The sequence below is a fragment of the Scyliorhinus torazame genome, chromosome 10 (assembly GCF_047496885.1).
Source record: "Scyliorhinus torazame isolate Kashiwa2021f chromosome 10, sScyTor2.1, whole genome shotgun sequence".
Lineage (NCBI taxonomy): Eukaryota > Metazoa > Chordata > Chondrichthyes > Carcharhiniformes > Scyliorhinidae > Scyliorhinus > Scyliorhinus torazame.
Window position 1 is genome coordinate 149,116,522 of NC_092716.1, and position 18,068 is coordinate 149,134,589.

The 18,068-nt window shown below is 45.2% G+C and overlaps 1 protein-coding gene across 1 annotated transcript in view; it reads left to right on the forward strand.

Moving 5' to 3' along the window:
* The window catches only part of pdhx (pyruvate dehydrogenase complex component X), a 494,696-nt gene that overhangs the window by 35,525 nt on the left and 441,103 nt on the right, over nucleotides 1–18,068 (forward strand). The window lies entirely within an intron of this gene.

An 18,068-nucleotide genomic window follows, 5' to 3' on the forward strand; every position in this document is an offset into this window, starting at 1 on the left:
CCAATTGCCACTCCATCTTTTTATTTTCTGGAAACAAAGAGCCCCCCAGCATGTGTTCTCCTTTTTCAAAGGCACAACCTCTCATTTTTGGCGTCACTAAGTAAATTCTTTGCACATTCTCCAGTGTCTCTAGATCCTTTATTATATGGAGAGTGAACAGTACACCGTGTGGTCTATCCAATAGTCTATGCAAGTTTAACATAGCTTCTTTGCTCTACAATTCTACTCTTCCAGAAGTAAACCATTTGCCTTGGTAGCTTTATTAACCTGCTTTGCTGCTTTTAGTGACTTTTGTACCTGTACCCTTTGCTCTTCTACCCAATTTAGAAACTTATTTTCCAACGAGTATGTGGCTTTCTTATTCTGATCAAAATGTATCGTCTCGCACTTGCCTATATTGAAGTTAATTTGCCAATTACAGTACATAGACGTCCTGTAGGTTTTCTAATGTCCTCCAGTAATTTGTCACAGTCCCGTATTAACAATGTGCTCCAATTTAGTATTGTTTACAAATTTAAAATTATTATTTTGAATTCCATGTTTAAATATATTTTGTATATGGCAAACAACAATAGTACCAGCACCAACCAAGGAAGACACCACTTCGCAATTGTTTGCAAATCAGAGTAACTGACTTTTTAATTCCTAAATTCGCTCTTCAGTTTTGTAGCCAGCACTATTCAGCCTGCTATTTATCCCCTCCCTCCACATGTTCTGCCCCAAGTCTATGGTGTGGGACTTTCGCATAGGCCTTTTAGAAATCTATTATATTATATCTACTTATCTAATTCTCCCGACTGCTCTTCAAATAATTCATGTTTGTTGAGCATGACCTTCCCTTTTGAAATCTGTGCTATTTTTAATTATATTTTCAGCATCTAATGGTTTTTCTATTACATAATATTGCTCTCTTTGGTTGTTTCTAAATATGGCGGTCAATATGGTCGCCTTCCTTAATTCCAATTACGTTTGCTTTAGAGTCGCCAGGTGTCTTTCGATACCGCCACAAGGTTCAAACCCGAATACTGATCAAAGAGTCGGTACATCGGTTAGTTAGTTCAAAGTCAGTACTATTTATTTACACACACAGCAATATCTACTCATGCACGAAATACTACAGACTAAACTATCACTACTGCTAAAGCCTATACTTAGCTTCGGACACCCACTCAGTCAGAGGAACAATGGCCGTTGTTCGGTTCTGAGACTGCTGGGGTTGAAGTGGTAGAGGGGAACAACTAAGATCGTCCGTCTGATAGCGAGCGTTGACCTTGTACTTACTTGTTTCTGATGTAGCTGGTGGATGGGTCTCTCCGCTGTGAGAGCCAAGTCCAAGAGAGAAATTCTCTCTTGGGGCCTTCTTCTTATACCCGAAGGGGACTTTAATCAATTGGGCAGTATCTTGATCACTCGTATTGATCTTGACCAATAAAGGGGTGGGTGCCCTGATGGCTGTGCGGGTCCGATGTGGCCGTTGGCCTTGCTTTGTTTACGCTTTCGGTTTGGGGAACTGGCGCCACGAGGTCTGGAGCCAGATCGGTTACTTATATATCTTCCTTTTTTCCCGGAGATGGGCCATCCATATGCTAATAGGCCTACAGTTTCGGTCTCGTCTGGGAGCTGTTTCTTCAATATGCAGACAGGCTCTGTGCCTGCCAGCTTTCTTAGTATTGTGCATATTTCCCTGCAGTCTTTGCAAATGTCCATTTTGTATTGTGGAAGTGGCCATCCCAGATGGCTACACACCCTCCTTGTGATCCTCAATGCGAAGCGTGAAGGATCACATTACCGCGTCGTCTTCGTTCTCCTCCCGAGTCGGGCACCCATAAGCACTGACAGGCTCTACACTGCTCTGTCCTATGAATTGAAACTTTTACCTAAATTATTTTATGTACATACATCATTATAAAATTCTACGGGGTGCTATGACATTCAGCATGCATTACAAAATACAGAAAAAGTTGAGCTATCCTCAATCAATCCAAAAATAATCTACAACATTTTAAACTGTACAATAGCAGCAACACAGATCTCTCTGGCTTGGTAGTCGAGCACAGAGTTTTAAATTTCTTTATTAAAACGAAACAAACACAAAAAACGGATGTACTTTAATTCACTTAAAGGGATTGCGGGGTTTCTTCAAGTCTGAAAATAGGCGACCTGAGGATGTATACCGGGGTGCGGGAGGCCTTTCTCCGCCATTTCCTGAGTCTAAGAGTATGAACAACACTGCAGAGTATCGCCAGTACGAACTGTGCTTCCACAATGTAGGACAGGGAATACCAGGTGATGAACTTGTCACACCAGGTTGGTGTATCGGTAACTATCTCGGGGTTTAGTGTATGGCAGGGGTGGGAAACATTCACGGCCTCTGTGGTGGGGGTCAGGGGGGTAGCTTCCGCACGCAACTGGAGGGATCCCGCTAAGATCCACCTATAGAGCATGATGGTTGTCTTCATCTTTCCTTCTTGCTGTCTTCTTTTCTTCTGAGGCTCCTGAGGTTCCCGAGTTCTATGGGCACAAGCATAATTTCTGTTATTATCTTGTTTAAGATCGCGTCTGTCTGTCCTTTATTGTCAATTACCCATTATAATTGGTCACCATCCGTGGTGCCCTCATTTTGTTTTTGTTATAAACCAAATATTTGGGGACAAGACATCCGAGAAAAATACTGACACAGTGCGAGCCGTCTCGCAGCCTGTGCGATCTGCCATCCTAGTGTTTGAGGATGTAAATAGCATCTGGAAGCAACCTAAGGGTTGCCATAAAGAAACAAAAGAGTTTTGAACTAAAAGAGCAAATGGGGTGCGTATAGGCCGCGGCAGGAAAAGAATGGGTGGAATCCCCAGGTAGGACGGTGACCAGTGTCGTATGTGCTCAACCCGAGCGTAGCTGACCAGAGGGGGGTCCTCAGGCAGGGCGGAGATTAGTGCCGTTTCTCCACTGCCTGAGCGACCAGCAAGAACGGTAAGAATTTGTGGTCGTCATGGGGGCTGCCTCTTATGATTACCTTCGAATCAGAAGAGTAGCTATGATTGGTTGTCCGCGGACAAACTTGTTCCTCTAATAGCCATTGGGCGTCAAAAGACTGGTGGAGTGGGGCCATGAAAACTTTTAATTAACAGACAACATTTAACATTCACAATAACGAACAAACATACATAACAAACATGGTGCAGGTTCCATCAGTTCCTTTTTACCATCATCTGGATACCTCATTGCTCAATAGCGAACAGAGTCGCAAAGGGAGTTGTTTGGTGGGAGTCAGACACTATGGCATCAACTTCTCCCGGCTGCCATACTCTTGACTGGAGTAGGTGCGCTAAAGCTGCTTGGGGCGAATTGGGGTCCATCTCATCATTCCGGATGAGTCTGAACGAATTGTCTCGGTGCCAGAATCTTGTGTCGAGGTTGGAGCTGCTAGGGGTTAGCCCGTAATCGTCGGGCGGTGGGTCTGGGTCAGGGGCTTTAACGTACGTTATCTCGAAGGGATCGCTGGAATCATGTTCGGAATCGCTGGGAGTGGGGCCTGGTGCAGGGGTGTAATCGTAACGTGGTGTGCTGGGGCTGTCGTCATCGCTATCGCTGTCGCTGCTGGTTGAAGGAAGGGAAAGGCGGAGTCGTGGCTCTGGGAGTGGAGTCGAAGTTGTGTCTGAGGACGGGCTGGACAGGTTGGGGGAGGGTAGGAATACGTCGTTCGTGGGCGGGGCGTGCTCATCTGCTGCTGCAAGTGAGATGGGTGCATGGTTGTTCTGTGAGCCATAAGCTGGTTTATGTGGAACCACGCAGACTTGCCATTCGGATAGATGATCTTATACATGTAGGGGCTGATTTTATCTGAGATGGAGTACGGTCTGGAAAATTTGGGGGAAAGGAATGAACTGGGGTTGTATAGGGATAGCATCACTTGCTGCCCTACTGCAAACTCGGTGGCGTGTACCGTTTTGTCAAAGCAAGCTTTGCTTTGTTTCTTGCGGGTTCCTAGCCTGACGGCTGCTGCAAGCTGGGCGGCCTTCACATTCTCAACAACCTGTTGTACTGCTTTCTCATGCGTGAAGGCAATGACTGTGCAGCTGGCCAAATTCAGTCCTAATAAATATTCTGTGCCTTTCATGGGGCTTCCGGTCATTAGGGTGTGGGGGGTGTATCCTGTGGACATGGATACTGTGTTTCGAATGAACATTAATGCAAATCCCGTACCAGCCTCCCCGAACAGGTGCCGGAATGTGGCGACGAGGGGCTTTTCACAGTAACTTCATTGAAGCCTACTCGTGACAAGCGATTTTCATTTCATTTTTTCATTTCATGGGAGAACTGTGTCCCAGGTGCTGTTGTGCTGTTGCACCATTTTTCTGAGGGTGGCTTTTAGAGTTCTGTTCATCCTTTCTACAATGCCGCTTGATTGGGGGTGGTATGCAATATGAAACTTTTGCTTTATTCCGAAAATTGTGAGGATGTTTTTCATCACTTGTCCTGTAAAATGGGAGCCTTGATCGGACTCTATACTGCGTGGGAGGCCCCAATCTTGTAAAGATGTGCTGTGTTAGGATTTTAGCTGTCGTTTTGGCAATGTTCGTTCTGGATGGAAAAGCTTCCACCCATTTTATGAAAGTGTCGATGACCACCAACACATACTTAAAACCCATTTCTGCAGGGAGGTAGGGGTCCTATATAGTCGATTTGCAAATTTGTCCAGGGGCCATTAACGGGGTGGGTGTGACTAAGCTGAGCCTTTCTTGCATATCTGTCCAGATTGTTCTGGGCACAGATTAAGCAATTCTCAATGTAATGTGTAACATTGGCTTTTAAACCAGGCCACCAGCAGAGGGGTCTGAGGTAGCTAGGGTGGGTTCAATGCCCTGGTGTCCATGATTGTCATGGAACTGACAAATAATTTGATTCCTGTCCTGGCTGGGGACTACATAAATGCCGTCTTTGAGAATCGCATCGTCATGTGTAGTTATCGGGTTTTTAAACTTATCGTAAGGGGCTGGGAAGTTGCCTTTTCAAACTTCCCTGAGCTTCTCATCTTCCTTTTGAGCCTTGGCCAAATCTTGAATATTGGTCTATGAGACCTGAACCGCGTACTGGGGCGCTTTTGGGGGGGGGTTCCAAAAGTGACCATGTCTGGAACCTGCCTTTGCGAGGGTGTCTGCTTTAACGTTACTGGGGGGGGGGGGGGGGGGGGGGGAACAATGATGACTGCGAACTTTGATGATTCCATATTTCCTATCTTTGGCCGATTTCAGAATATGTTGGAGTAATGGGGCTGAGGGTAGGGGCTTTCCGCCTGCGGAAACGAATCCTCTAGTTTCCCACAGGGGTAGGAATTCTGTTAAACTGTTGCAGACATATAAACTGTCCGAATATATGTCTGCTGGGGTCAGAAACGAGTCGGGGTGATTTACAATGTAAGCTATGGCTGTCAGTTCTGCTGCCTGTGCGCCTAGATGTCCTGGAAATTTTAACGAAATCTCTTCTGGGGCGCGTCCCTGCGTGTCCTCTACATAAATACCGCAACCGGTAATTCTTTTCCCGTTTAGAACTGTGGACGAGCCATCCACATAGATTCTCAGGGGTGTGCATGTGTCTGTGGGCTGGGGTCTCTGGGGTGTAGTACCTGCTTTCCTGGGAGCTGACTGAGGTATAAAGGGTCCTGTGTTATGTTTAGTGGTGATGATCTCTCACTCACGTGGAGTACCTGCATATTGTAAATTGCCGGCTAGGAAAGTGTGGGTCTTGGTTCTCTTAACTGTGATGTCCTGTTCCTGTAAAAGAGGGTCCAACGGTCTGCGCGGTTCTGGGTGACTGTGCCATCTTTAAGTCGACCATCTAATAGTAGCTGTGTTGGGGTGTGTTCAGTGAGAATGGTGATGGGGTTGAGTCCTGTAATGTAGGTGAAGTATTGTACTACTACAAAAAACTGCAAGCAGGTGCCTTTCGCAGGCAGAATATCAGTGCTCGACTGGATCTAATACACGTGAGGCGTATGCCACGGGGCCTAATCGATCATGTCGTTCTTGGAGGAGCACGGCCGAAAGGGTTCGGTTGGTAGTTGCAACCTCAGTTGCGTATGGGAAAGTGGATCTGGGACCTGTAATGCGGGGGCTGTGCTGAGGGCTCTTTTTAAAGCATTCACGGCATCCATGTGCTGTGGAAGCCATTCCCAAGGTGCCTGCTTCTTGAGAAGTTCGGATAGGGGCGCTGCCTGTGTGGCAAAACCGTCGATATGGTTTCTGCAGTAGCCAACCAGTCCTAGAAATGACCGGAGGGCTATGACGTTACAGGGCAGGGGTAATTTGATGATTGAGTCGTTTCTTTTCTGCTCGATCTCGCGTTTGCCATGTGTGATTACTGTACCTAAGTAAATCACTTTTTCCTGTAAAATCTGGGCCTTCTGGGGTTCACTTTACAGCCAATTTGTTGTAGGAGTCCTAAAAGTTCGGTGAGAAGCGAAATGTGCTCTCCCTTTGTGTCTTTCTGTAGTAGCAGATCATCTACAGATTGGACCAGACAATTGGGTTGGGAAAATGTTGCTAATCCATTTGCCAGCTGTCGGTGGAAAATGGAGGGGGAATTGTGGAAGCCTTGTGGAAGGCATGTCCATGTATACTGCTAGAATGTGAATGCAAATTTATATTGGCACGCTTTATCCAATGGAATGGACCAAAAGCCATTGCTAATGTCCAAAACCAAATTTGTTTTTGACTGTAGTCCCTGTTTGAGCATGGTCTCAGGACTCGTGGCTACGGTGGGGGCTGCTACTGGGGTTGCTTTGTTCAGTTCCCGGTAATCAATGGTCAGTCGCCATGATCCATCGGGTTTCCTGACGGGCCAAATTGGTGCGTTATTCGTGGAGACTACTGATCGGAGTACGCCTTGATCAAGCAAACTCTGTATAACTTTTGAGATTTCTCCCTCTGCTTCTTGGGGAAAACCGTATTGCTTTTGGGGTCTGGGGTCGGGACCTGTAATATTCACCAAGCCAGCGATCTTGCCACAGTCGTGCTTGTGCTGTGCAAATGCTGCTTTGTGTTGCTGCAGGACTTACCTAACATGTTTGTCCTGACGAATGGCTCGAGGGTCGAACCAGAAGTCTCCTACTGCGCTGATCCTATTTCCATACTCTCCAACTGTGAGTGTGGCGGGGGCTCGTGCTGCCTTTGCCATTCTCCATACACATTTATTTACCGGATCGAATGAGAGGCTGTGGGAGCTCATGAAGTCAATTCCTAAGGTGTGTTCGGCTGTCTGGGGTAGATCGATCAGAACTACGGGGTGTTTAGTTTTAATGTTCCCTATCTGGATTGCTACAGAGGCTGTGATGTGTCCCTGCTGTAAATGACCTGTAAAACCGCTGAGTGTAATGGTGTCTGTCGTGGGCCACGTGTCTCGCTGAAACATGGTGGAGGAATTGAGCGTAGTGCGGGACCCTCCTGTGTCCCAAAGGAATTCTACGGGGTGTCCCCGGACTGTGCCTGCCACTACAGGTCTACCGGACTTGTCCCAAAGGGTTTGGCAGACCCAAGTTGGGGAGCCCGAACCCCGTCAGTCGCTGCCGTTCATATCTGCGTTCTCAGAACGGGCACTATCACTGTGAATTGGCTTTGCCCTATTCTTATTTAGGGTGCCTGTCTGTTGGTTTCTCTGCTGCTTCTGGGGCGCATTGCACTCTCGTGCATCGTGTCCTAATTGTCCGCAATTGTAACACTCCTGGATTTGGGTTGCTGTGGGCTGTTCCTGCCCTCATTTACCCATGCGGGGTTCTGGTGCGTCCTAACTGGATGCAAGTCTGCCTGTTCTGCCTCTGTTTTAACAAATGCGGTTTTGCCTGGATGGACTGTTCCCAAGCACAGGACAATCTTTTCAAAACCCATTTCTCGTTGTGGGCCTCGTCTGAGGGGTCGTAATTTGCGCAAGCTCTCTGTCCTGCCTCTGTCGCATGAGAGGCTAGGGTGCAAGTCCATTTGGCCATATTATCTGGGGACAAATGGGCATGGGCTAACTCTCCGAATACTGCCGTGAAATGTATCCACATGCGTCCTGCAAATGCTGTGGGGTGCTCTGTCTTCTTTTGCCTACACTTGTTTAGGCCTTCTACGGGGTCTCCTTTATTATAGCCGATTGCATCTAGGATCGCTGTGTGCATTTCTTGGAGTGTGCCTCCTCCTACAGTCTGTGGGTCGGGAAGAGCTGCCACGACTGAAGGGTCGAGGCTTAAAACTGTGAGCTTCACTTGCTCCTTTTCATCCAGGCCGTACATGGTCGCCTGCTGTTTCACTCTAGCAAAGAACTGGTGGGGTCCGATGTGTAGGAACGGTGTTATTTTATCACACGCGTCCTGTAATTGGGTGATGGTTAATGGGGTAGTGTGTAGGAAATCTGAATCTCCTTCTGCTGCGGCCCTGCGATGTGTGGTTACAGGGTTCATAGGGGTGTGTTCTGCTTGTGCAGTCGGGGGTTGGGGTGCGTTTTCGTTTCTGGGGGTTTTCCTGTGTACATGTCCCATGTACATATCTGGGGGCAGTCTCATTTAACTCCTGCCAATCAGGGCCGTTTTCCTGGTCTAACTGGGGTCCAAACGTATTCTGAAACCCATTCTGAACAGAAAGCAGAGATTGCAATTCTGCAATTTGCTTCCGGCACTTTGCGTGATCTACCGAGCTCTGCTTTTATTCCGTCGTGGCAGTGTGGAGTGCTCGTAGGGCTGCTTTTAAGTCGCTGCACTGTTTCTGCAACTGCTCAACCTGTTCGGTTTCCTGTCTTACCAACATTGCGCGTTGCGTGTCTTGGTCGGCTTTGTCATATTGGGACTGAAAGCTGCTCAAATGGGCGAGACAAGACTGGTGTGCCCGCTTGGCCTCCTTCACCTCCTTGTCCCTCGCCGCTAACTGCTCTCTCAGTTCCTTGTTCTCTCTCTCATATCCGTTCACATCTCCTTCACTACTCTTGTCTCTCTCCTCAATCTCTCTACGGAGCGTCCTCACGACCTCCTCTGTGCCTCGCAATTGTGCCAGACAGGACACAATTGCCATCGGCTTGCGAGCTTTCCCCAAGCTCTTTTTATGGATCTCTGTCAGGTTCTCCTACCAAGTATGCCCTATACATCCGGGACCTGTTTCATCATTGGCGCAGAATTCACTCCAAAGGAGCCATCCTTTCCCTTTGAGATATTTTCTGATCTCTTCTTTCCATACGGGACACTGTCCTACTCTACTGGTCGCTGCGACCTCAAATTCTTGGGGGTTCATAAGGCATTCCATTGCCTTCATTGCCATTTTTCTCTATCTCTGTAGTTTCTACCGAATTTGGAATAGGGGGTGATAAAGTGGTGATGTAAACATGGGTACGGCTTCTGCTAATTTCCGGCCTACAAAACTCCCGACAGTTTTACACAACAAAATCTCTCCGATTTACCTAATATCCCTGTTAGTACACATGCATTAACAGACTTCCGAATCTTGGAGGTTTGATCAGTATCGTTCTTACACTTGTGGTTTTTCTGTTTCCAATTGGATTTCAATTCAAATTTGGGTTCTCTCGGAGTGACTAGGCCACTTCTAGGTCGAGTCCCGGTGGAGTCGCCAGTGAATGTTGCTCTCTTTGGTTGTTTCTAAATATGGCGGTCAATATGGTCGCCTTCCTTAATTCTAATTACGTTTGCTTTAGAGTCGCCAGGTATCTTTCGATACCGTCACAAGGTTCAAAAGGACACTGTCCTTTAGTGTTCACAAGGAATACTAAAATAAATAAAACGGGAAGTGAAAACATTAATGGTAAGCGACGCGGCAGGTTGTTACATGAAGATATGGGTTCAACGACAAGGAAAATTAGGAGAAAGGTTAAGCGGAAATATAACTTAGGAGAGGTTACTGATCGAGGTGTTAAGCTTTAGAACAGAGGTAAAAAAGTTCACATAAGTGTACTTTACCTGAATGCTCGTAGTATTCGGAATAAGGTAAATGGGTTGATGACGCAAATCATCGTGAATGACTATGATTTAGTGGCCATTACTGAAACATGGTTAAAGGATGGTCACGACTGGGAGTTAAATATCCGAGGGTATCAAACTTTTCGGAAGGACAGAGTGGATGGTAAGGGAGGTGGTGTAGCTCTGTTATTTAAGGATGACATCCGGGCAACAGTAAGGGATGACATCGGTGCTATGGAGGATAAGGTTGAATCCATTTGGGTGGAAATCAGGAATAGTAAGGCAAAAAAGTCACTGATAGGAGTAATCTATAGGCCACCAAATAGTAACATGATGGTGGGGCAGGCAATAAACAAAGAAATAACAGATGCATGTAGAAATGGTACAGCAGTTATCATGGGGGATTTTAATCTACATGTTGATTGGTTTAACCAGGTCGGTCAAGGCAGCCTTGAGGAGGAGTTTATAGAATGTATCCGCGATAGCTTCCTAGAACATTATGTAATGGAACCTACGAGGGAACAAGCGGTCCTAGATCTGGTCCTGTGTAATGAGACAGGATTGATTCAGGCTCTCATAGTTAGGGATCCTCTCGGAAGAAGCGATCACAATATGGTGGAATTTAAAATACAGATGGAGGGTGAGAAGGTAAAATCAAGCACTAGTGTTTTGTGCTTAAACAAAGGAGATTACAATGGGATGAGAGAAGAACTAGCTAAGGTAGACTGGGAGCAAAGACTTTATAGTGAAACAGTTGAGGAACAGTGGAGAACCTTCCAAGTGATTTTTCACAGTGCTCAGCAAAGGTTTATACCAACAAAAAGGAAGGACGGTAAAAAGAGGGAAAATCGACCGTGGATATCTAAGGAAATAAGGGAGAGTATCAAATTGAAGGAAAAAACATACAAAGTAGCAAGATCAGTGGGAGACTAGAGGACTGGGAAATCTTTAGGGGGCAACAGAAAGCTACTAAAAAAGCTATAAAGAAGAGTAAGATAGATTATGAGAGTAAACTTGCTCAGAATATAAAAACAGATAGTAAAAGTTTCTACAAATACATAAAACAAAAAAGAGTGGCTAAGGTGAATATTGGTCCTTTAGAGGATGAGAAGGGAGATTTAATAATGGAAGATGAGGAAATGGCTGAGGAACTGAACAGGTTTTTTGGGTCGGTCTTCACAGTGGAAGACACAAATAACATGCCAGTGACTGATGGAAATGAGGCTATGACAGGTGAGGACCTTGAGAGGATTGTTATCACCAAGGAGGTAGTGATTGGCAAGCTAATGGGGCTAAAGGTAGACAAGTCTCCTGGACCTGATGGAATGCATCCCAGAGTGCTAAAAGAGATGGCTAGGGAAATTGCAAATGCACTCGTGATAATTTACCAAAATTCACTAGACTCTGGGGTGGTCCCGGCAGATTGGAAATTACCAAACGTGACACCACTGTTTAAAAAAGGAGGTAGGCAGAAAGCGGGTAATTATAGGCCAGTGAGCTTAACTTCGGTAGTAGGGAAGATGCTGGAATCTATCATCAAGGAAGAAATAGCGAGGCATCTGGATGGAAATTGTCCCATTGGGCAGACGCAGCATGGGTTCATAAAGGGCAGGTTGTGCCTAACTAATTTAGTGGAATTTTTTGAGGACATTAACAGTGCGGTAGATAATGGGGAGCCAATGGATGTGGTATATATGGATTTCCAGAAAGCCTTTGACAAGGTGCCACACAAAAGGTTGTTGCATAAGATAAAGATGCATGGCATTAAGGGGAAAATAGTAGCATGGATAGAGGATTGGTTAATTAATAGAAAGCAAAGAGTGGGGATTAATGCGTGTTTCTCTGGTTGGCAATCAGTAGCTAGTGGTGTCCCTCAGGGATCAGTGTTGGGCCCACAACTATTCACAATTTACATAGATGATTTGGAGTTGGGGACCAAGGGCAATGTGTCCAGGTTTGCAGACGACACTAAGATAAGTGGTAAAGCAAAACGTGCAGAGGATACTGGAAGTCTGCAGAGGGATTTGGATAGGCTAAGTGAATGGGCTAGGGTCTGGCAGATGGAATACAATGTTGACAAATGTGAGGTTATCCATTTTGGTAGGAATAACAGCAAAAGGGATTATTATTTAAATGATAAAATATTAAAACATGCTGCTGTGCAGAGAGACCTGGGTGTGCTAGTGCATGAGTCGCAAAAAGTTGGTTTACAGGTGCAACAGGTGATTAAGAACGCAAATGGAATTTTGTCCTTCATTGCTAGAGGGATGGAGTTTAAGACTAGGGAGGTTCTGCTGCAATTGTATAAGGTGTTAGTGAGGCCACACCTGGAGTATTGTGTACTGTTTTGGTCTCCTTTCTTGAGAAAGGACGTACTGGCACTGGAGGGTGTGCAGAGGAGATTCACTAGGTTAATCCCAGACCTGAAGGGGTTGGATTACGAGGAGAGGTTGAGTAGACTGGGACTGTACTCGTTGGAATTTAGAAGGATGAGGGGGGATCTTATAGAAACATATAAGATTATGAAGGGAATAGATAGGATAGATGCGGGCAGGTTGTTTCCACTGGCGGGTGAAAGCAGAACTGGGGGGCATAGCCGCAAAATAAGAGGAAGTAGATTTAGGACTGAGTTTAGGAGGAACTTCTTCACCCAAAGGGTTGTGAATCTATGGAATTCCTTGCCAGGGAAGCAGTAGAGGCTCCTTCATTAAATGTTTTTAAGATAAAGATAGATAGTTTTTTGAAGAATAAAGGGATTAAGGGTTATGGTGTTCGGGCCGGAAAGTAGAGCTGAGGCCACAAAAGATCAGCTATAATCGCATTGAATGGTGGAGCAGGCTCGAGGGGCCAGATGGCCTACTCCTGCTCCTAGTTCTTCTGTTCTAAACCGAATACTGATCAAAGAGTCGGTACACCAGTTAGTTAGTTCAAAGTCAATACTATTTATTTACACACACAGCAATATCTACTCATGCACGAAATACTACAGACTAAACTATCGCTACTGCTAAAGCCTATACTTAGCTTCGGGCGCCCACTCAGTCAGAGGAACAATGGCCGTTGTTCGGTTCTGAGGCTGCTGGGGTCGAAGTGGTAGAGGAGAACAGCTAAGGTCGGCTGTCTGGTAGCGAGCGTTGACCTTGGACTTACTTGCTTCTGGTGGATGGGTCTCTCTCTCCTGTGAGAACCAAGTCCAGCTGGTGGACGAGTCTCTCCGCTGTGAGAGCCAAGTCCAAGAGAGCGAATTCTCTCTTGGGGCCTTCTTCTTCTACCCGAAAGGGGCTTCGCGCGCTTTTGGGCGGACCTTGAACTTGGCCCCAATCAATTGGGCCGTATCTTGATCACTCGTATTGATCTTGACCAATAAAGGGGTGGGTGCCCTGATGGCTGGGCGTGTCCTAGGTGGCCATTGGCCTGCTTTGTTTACGCTTTCGGTTTGGGGAACTGGCGTCATGAGGTCTGGTGCCAGATCGGTTACTTAAGTATTTTCCTTTGTACCCTGAGATGGGCCATCCGTATGTTAATGGGCCTACAGTTTCGGTCTCGTCTGGGAGGTGTTTCTCCAATATGCAGACAGGCTCTGTGCCTGCCTGCTTTCTTAGCATTGTCCATATTTCCCTGCAATCTTTGCAAATGTCCATTTTGTATTGTGGAAGTGGCCATCCCAGATGGCTACAATAATAAGAACTAGGAGCAGGGGTAGGCCATCTGGCCCTTCGCTCCTACTCTGCCATTCAATGAGATCATGGCTGATCTTTTGTGGACTCGGCTCCACATCTTTCCGTAAAGATTCCATTATCATTCCTATCACTTAGTTGAGCTAATTGATCTATAACCTGGACTTGTTCTCTTTCCCTTTATCAAATATAGTAACATATAAACAGCCAACCAGTTCTCCAATAGTATTGTGTTTTTGAATGAATGTTATATTTGTGTCATAGTGCCTATGTTATAACCTCTTTAATTATTGATATACAACTATGTCTTCTATAGAGCCAGAATTTCTTTGTTTAGTTTATCAATTATCTCCCCCCTTTTTCTTTCTAAACTTTGCCGATTTCTTGTAATGTTATGTCCATTATGTTCGCCTTCCTGGTAAATACTAAGGCAAATAATTCCTTAATATCTCTGCCATTTCATTGTCTTTATCTGTAAGTTTATTGTATTTGTACATTCATGGTTTGTGACGAATGGAGGACTTTAGGAAAATTGGATTACAAATGTATTGGGCAATTTAAGGGTTTAAAAACCTAGGGGCTAGTATGTTTGAGTTTTTTTATAAGAAGGTGAAATTGACCAAGAGGAATGTGTTTTTTAAGTCTGGGCTAAAGCACTTGGTTTGACAGGGGACAATCACTGGGGAGTAGATGTGCTTTCAGTCCCTGGGGAGTTAATATTTTTTCAGCTTGGAGAGATGATGTCAGTGCTGGATAGAGCTAAGAGAGGGAAAGACTTTTAAAAAAGCTTTTGGAGGGAAGGATTGAAGTCTGATCTGGTTACCCTTGTTTTTTTTAAAGGCCGTTTTTTCCCCCAGTTCAACATGATAACAAATGAACACAAGAACTAAGAGCAGGACTGGGCCATCTGACCCTCGAGCCTGCTCTGCCATTCGATAAGATCCTGGCTGATCTTTTTGTGGACTCAGCTCCACTTGCCCGCCGCTCACCATAACCCTTAATTCCTTTACTGTCCAAAACAAAATCTAATTTTGCCTTAAAAACATTTAACAAGGTAGCCTCAACTACTTCACTGGGTAAGGAATTCCACAGATTCACAATCCTTCCTCCTCACCTCAGTCCTAAATCTGCTCCCCCCTATTTTGAGGCTATGCCCCCTAGTTCTAGTTTCACCCGTCAGTGGAAACAACCTCCTTTCTTCTATCTTATCTATTCCCTTCATAATTTTATATGTTCCGAGAAGATCCCCTCTCATTCTTCTAAATTCCAATGAGTATAGTCGCAATCTACTCAGTCTCTCCTTATAAGCCAATCCTCTCAACTCCGGAATCAACATTCAAAAAACAGTAACAATTTTTTAAAAACAGCAGTTTTGTCTGAAAACAGGTAGACGGTAGAGGCTGAAACAACCCAGTTGAAGTAGTTATTTGAAGATATTCAGCCAGAGTCTGCAGGGGTTTTAACTCGGACCCAAATCAAACAAAACAATCATTACTCTATGCCCTGCTGATTTTAAACTGGATTGAGAGCTGTGTGTTGCTTTTCTTGTTGTTTAATAGGGGATTGAGTAGTAGTGTTAAAGGGTAATTGTAAGCTGTTCTTTCTGGGTGTGAAGTTAAAGAGTTTAATATTGTATTCATAATAAAGTTTTGTTTTAAAATACCAAAATCCTATTTTTTGGTTCCTTCTACTTCATATTTACACACTCCCCCTTGGTGATGTCATCCACAGAATTTGAAGTTAATTACCATAGAATCCCTATAGCTCACAATCAGTCTACACTGAGTCTACATTGGCCCTCCGAAAGAGCATCCTATCTCGGCCCACACCCCTGCCTTATCCCCGTAGCCCCATCTAACCTACACATCCTTTGACTCTAAGAGGCAATTGATCGAGACCAGAATTGAACCGGGGTCCTTGATGCTATGAGGCAGCAGTGCTAACCACTGTGCCACAATGCCACCCCTAAACTCCCTAACTTCTGCATAATTTCTGTATAAATGTTTGCAATCCACAACCCTCCCCCTCAGCCTCTCTGTACCCCTCCACTATCTTAATTGTCAGACTGTTTCTCCAGATCCAGTCTTGGGGGAGTGGCAGTTCCTCTTGCTAACCCTTGGGAAAACTGAAACTATCTTCCTTGATTCCTGCCGCAAGCTCCCTGCCTTTGTCCCCAATTCCATCCCACTCTGGCGGTTGCGGGAGGGGAGGGGGTGTTGGATACTGTCGCAGCTTGAACCAAATTGTTCACAATCTCTGCATCCTGTCTTCCCTTGAACTGTTTCTGACCCCATATCCTGCCCATCACAATGGCACCTTAACCATCTAACATTGAAACTGTCATCTGCTACTTTGTCACTTACTGATTTTTAAAAAGATTTGTGAAATGTGGGCATTGCTGAGACGGCCAGCCCTAATTGTCCCAGGAGATGATGGTGAACTTCCTTGAACTGCTGCAGTCGATGTGGAGTGGATACACGCACAGTGCAGTGATTTACTTGTATTAGACTTTATTGTAGTGCTTTGATAAACAGAGTGGCTTGCTAGACCAATTTCAGAAGGCAGTTAAGAGTCAATCACATTGCTATGAGCTCAGAGTCACACCTAGGCCGCACGAGGTAATGGAGGCCAGTACATTTCCTTGCCTAAAGGATACTTATTGAGATGGGATTTTATAACATTCCAGTGGTTTCACGGTCACCGATACCTAGTCTTGTTTTTTTAAAGTTTCGATTTATTTCATGAACTGAGTTCAAATTACTCAATTTGAACGGGTTCATGTCCCACTCCAAGGTCTTGACCTCAAAATTCAAGACTAACACTCCAGTTCATTACGGAGGGAATGATGCACTGTTGAGTTTCTGTCTTGCAGATTAGACCCCCGCCTGCTTTCTCAGGTGGGCATAAAGGATCTCCTCATTCTATTTCAAAGAAGGGCAAGGGAGTTATCCACCGTGTACTTGCCAATATTTAGCCCTCAACAACATTACTGAAAGAGTTTGCTGTGCGCAAATGAGCTGCTGCAGGTCCATTTCAATAGTGACTACACTTCAAAAAACTTTTAATTGGCTGTAAAGCACTTTGAGACTCCTGATAGACATGAAAAGTGCTATAGAAATGCAATTTCCTTTTCATTCTTATGTCTCCGGAGGTCCAGGCCTCTGCGTTATTCGTCCAGGAGCATAACCACAATTACAATATCTATCTTTATTAATGCTCTCCTGGCCAAGCCCCACTTTCTGTACTTCCTATAGCCTTCAGCTTATCTATAACTCTGCAACCTGTATCCCATCATACAGCAAGTCTTCGTCACACATTAACCCGTTGGACTATGTTGACTCCCAATCCACCAATGCCGAACATTTAAAAGCTCTTCCCACCTCTGCAATTTTGTCCAATACTCTCTGGGAAGATTTAGGGAGAGAATTCCAAAGGGCATTACCCAGATGGATGATAGTTGCCCTTTATTTCTGAGGTGAAGGGAGGAAGTGATGCACAAGACCAATGTCAGAGAAATGGAACATTGAGGTTACAGAAGTGGAATGGTTCTATTTTAAAGGGAAACAACTGGGAAATCAGGATTGATTAGAACAGATATGACGGGGAGACTTGATACAGAAAGCAGAGTTTTAGATGAGCTGAAAGTTTTTGGAGGATGAGCCAGTAAGTTTTGGAATAGTCTACTGTGAAGATGATAAAAGCCTGGATAAAAGTTTCAGCAGCAGCAGATGGTCACAGAGGCAGGAGTAGACCATATAATAGTCACAGCACAGAAAGAGGCAACTCAGCCCCTTCTGTCTGTGCCGGCTCTTGGTAAGAGCAGCTTAGTGAGTCCCATGCTCCACCCTTTTCCCTTCAGATCATTATCCAATTTCCTTTTGAAAGCCATGACTCCACCACATTCTCAGGCAGTCGATTCCAGAGGCTTGACGCACCCTGTAAAATAGTGAAGGTCGATGGTGTTACACAGGTGTTTGTGATGGAGAAGATTTAGTGTCGGAGACTCATCTGAGGGTCAAGTAGGGCAATAGAATGCAAATAGTCTCAAGACAATGACTGGGGAGGGAATGAAAATGGACGTGAGGTGAATAGAGTTTGTGCTGGATGCTAGGCCTGGCACCAGAAGGTTCCTGCAATGACTTCGGCCAGGTCTTTGAGATTGGCTAATTAGAATATGATTGCCTGATTAGTGGCCCAATCGGGGAATCCCTTTCTCTGTGTGACAGTCTAGGAGTATTCGATCTAAGATCTTCCTGATTAGTCGAGGTTGAAATCTACCAGACAAGGTCTTGTGAATATCTAAAGTAAGGCTCGCTATTGGGGAGATCTAATTATAGTATTCACAATGTGCCTTGCTTTCACTACCTTCAGTGTACGGGATAGACTATGACTTAGATGGCTATCTTATCCTCAACTGCAGCTAAGTATTTCTAATTCTTGAGAGCCGGGCATGGGTAAGT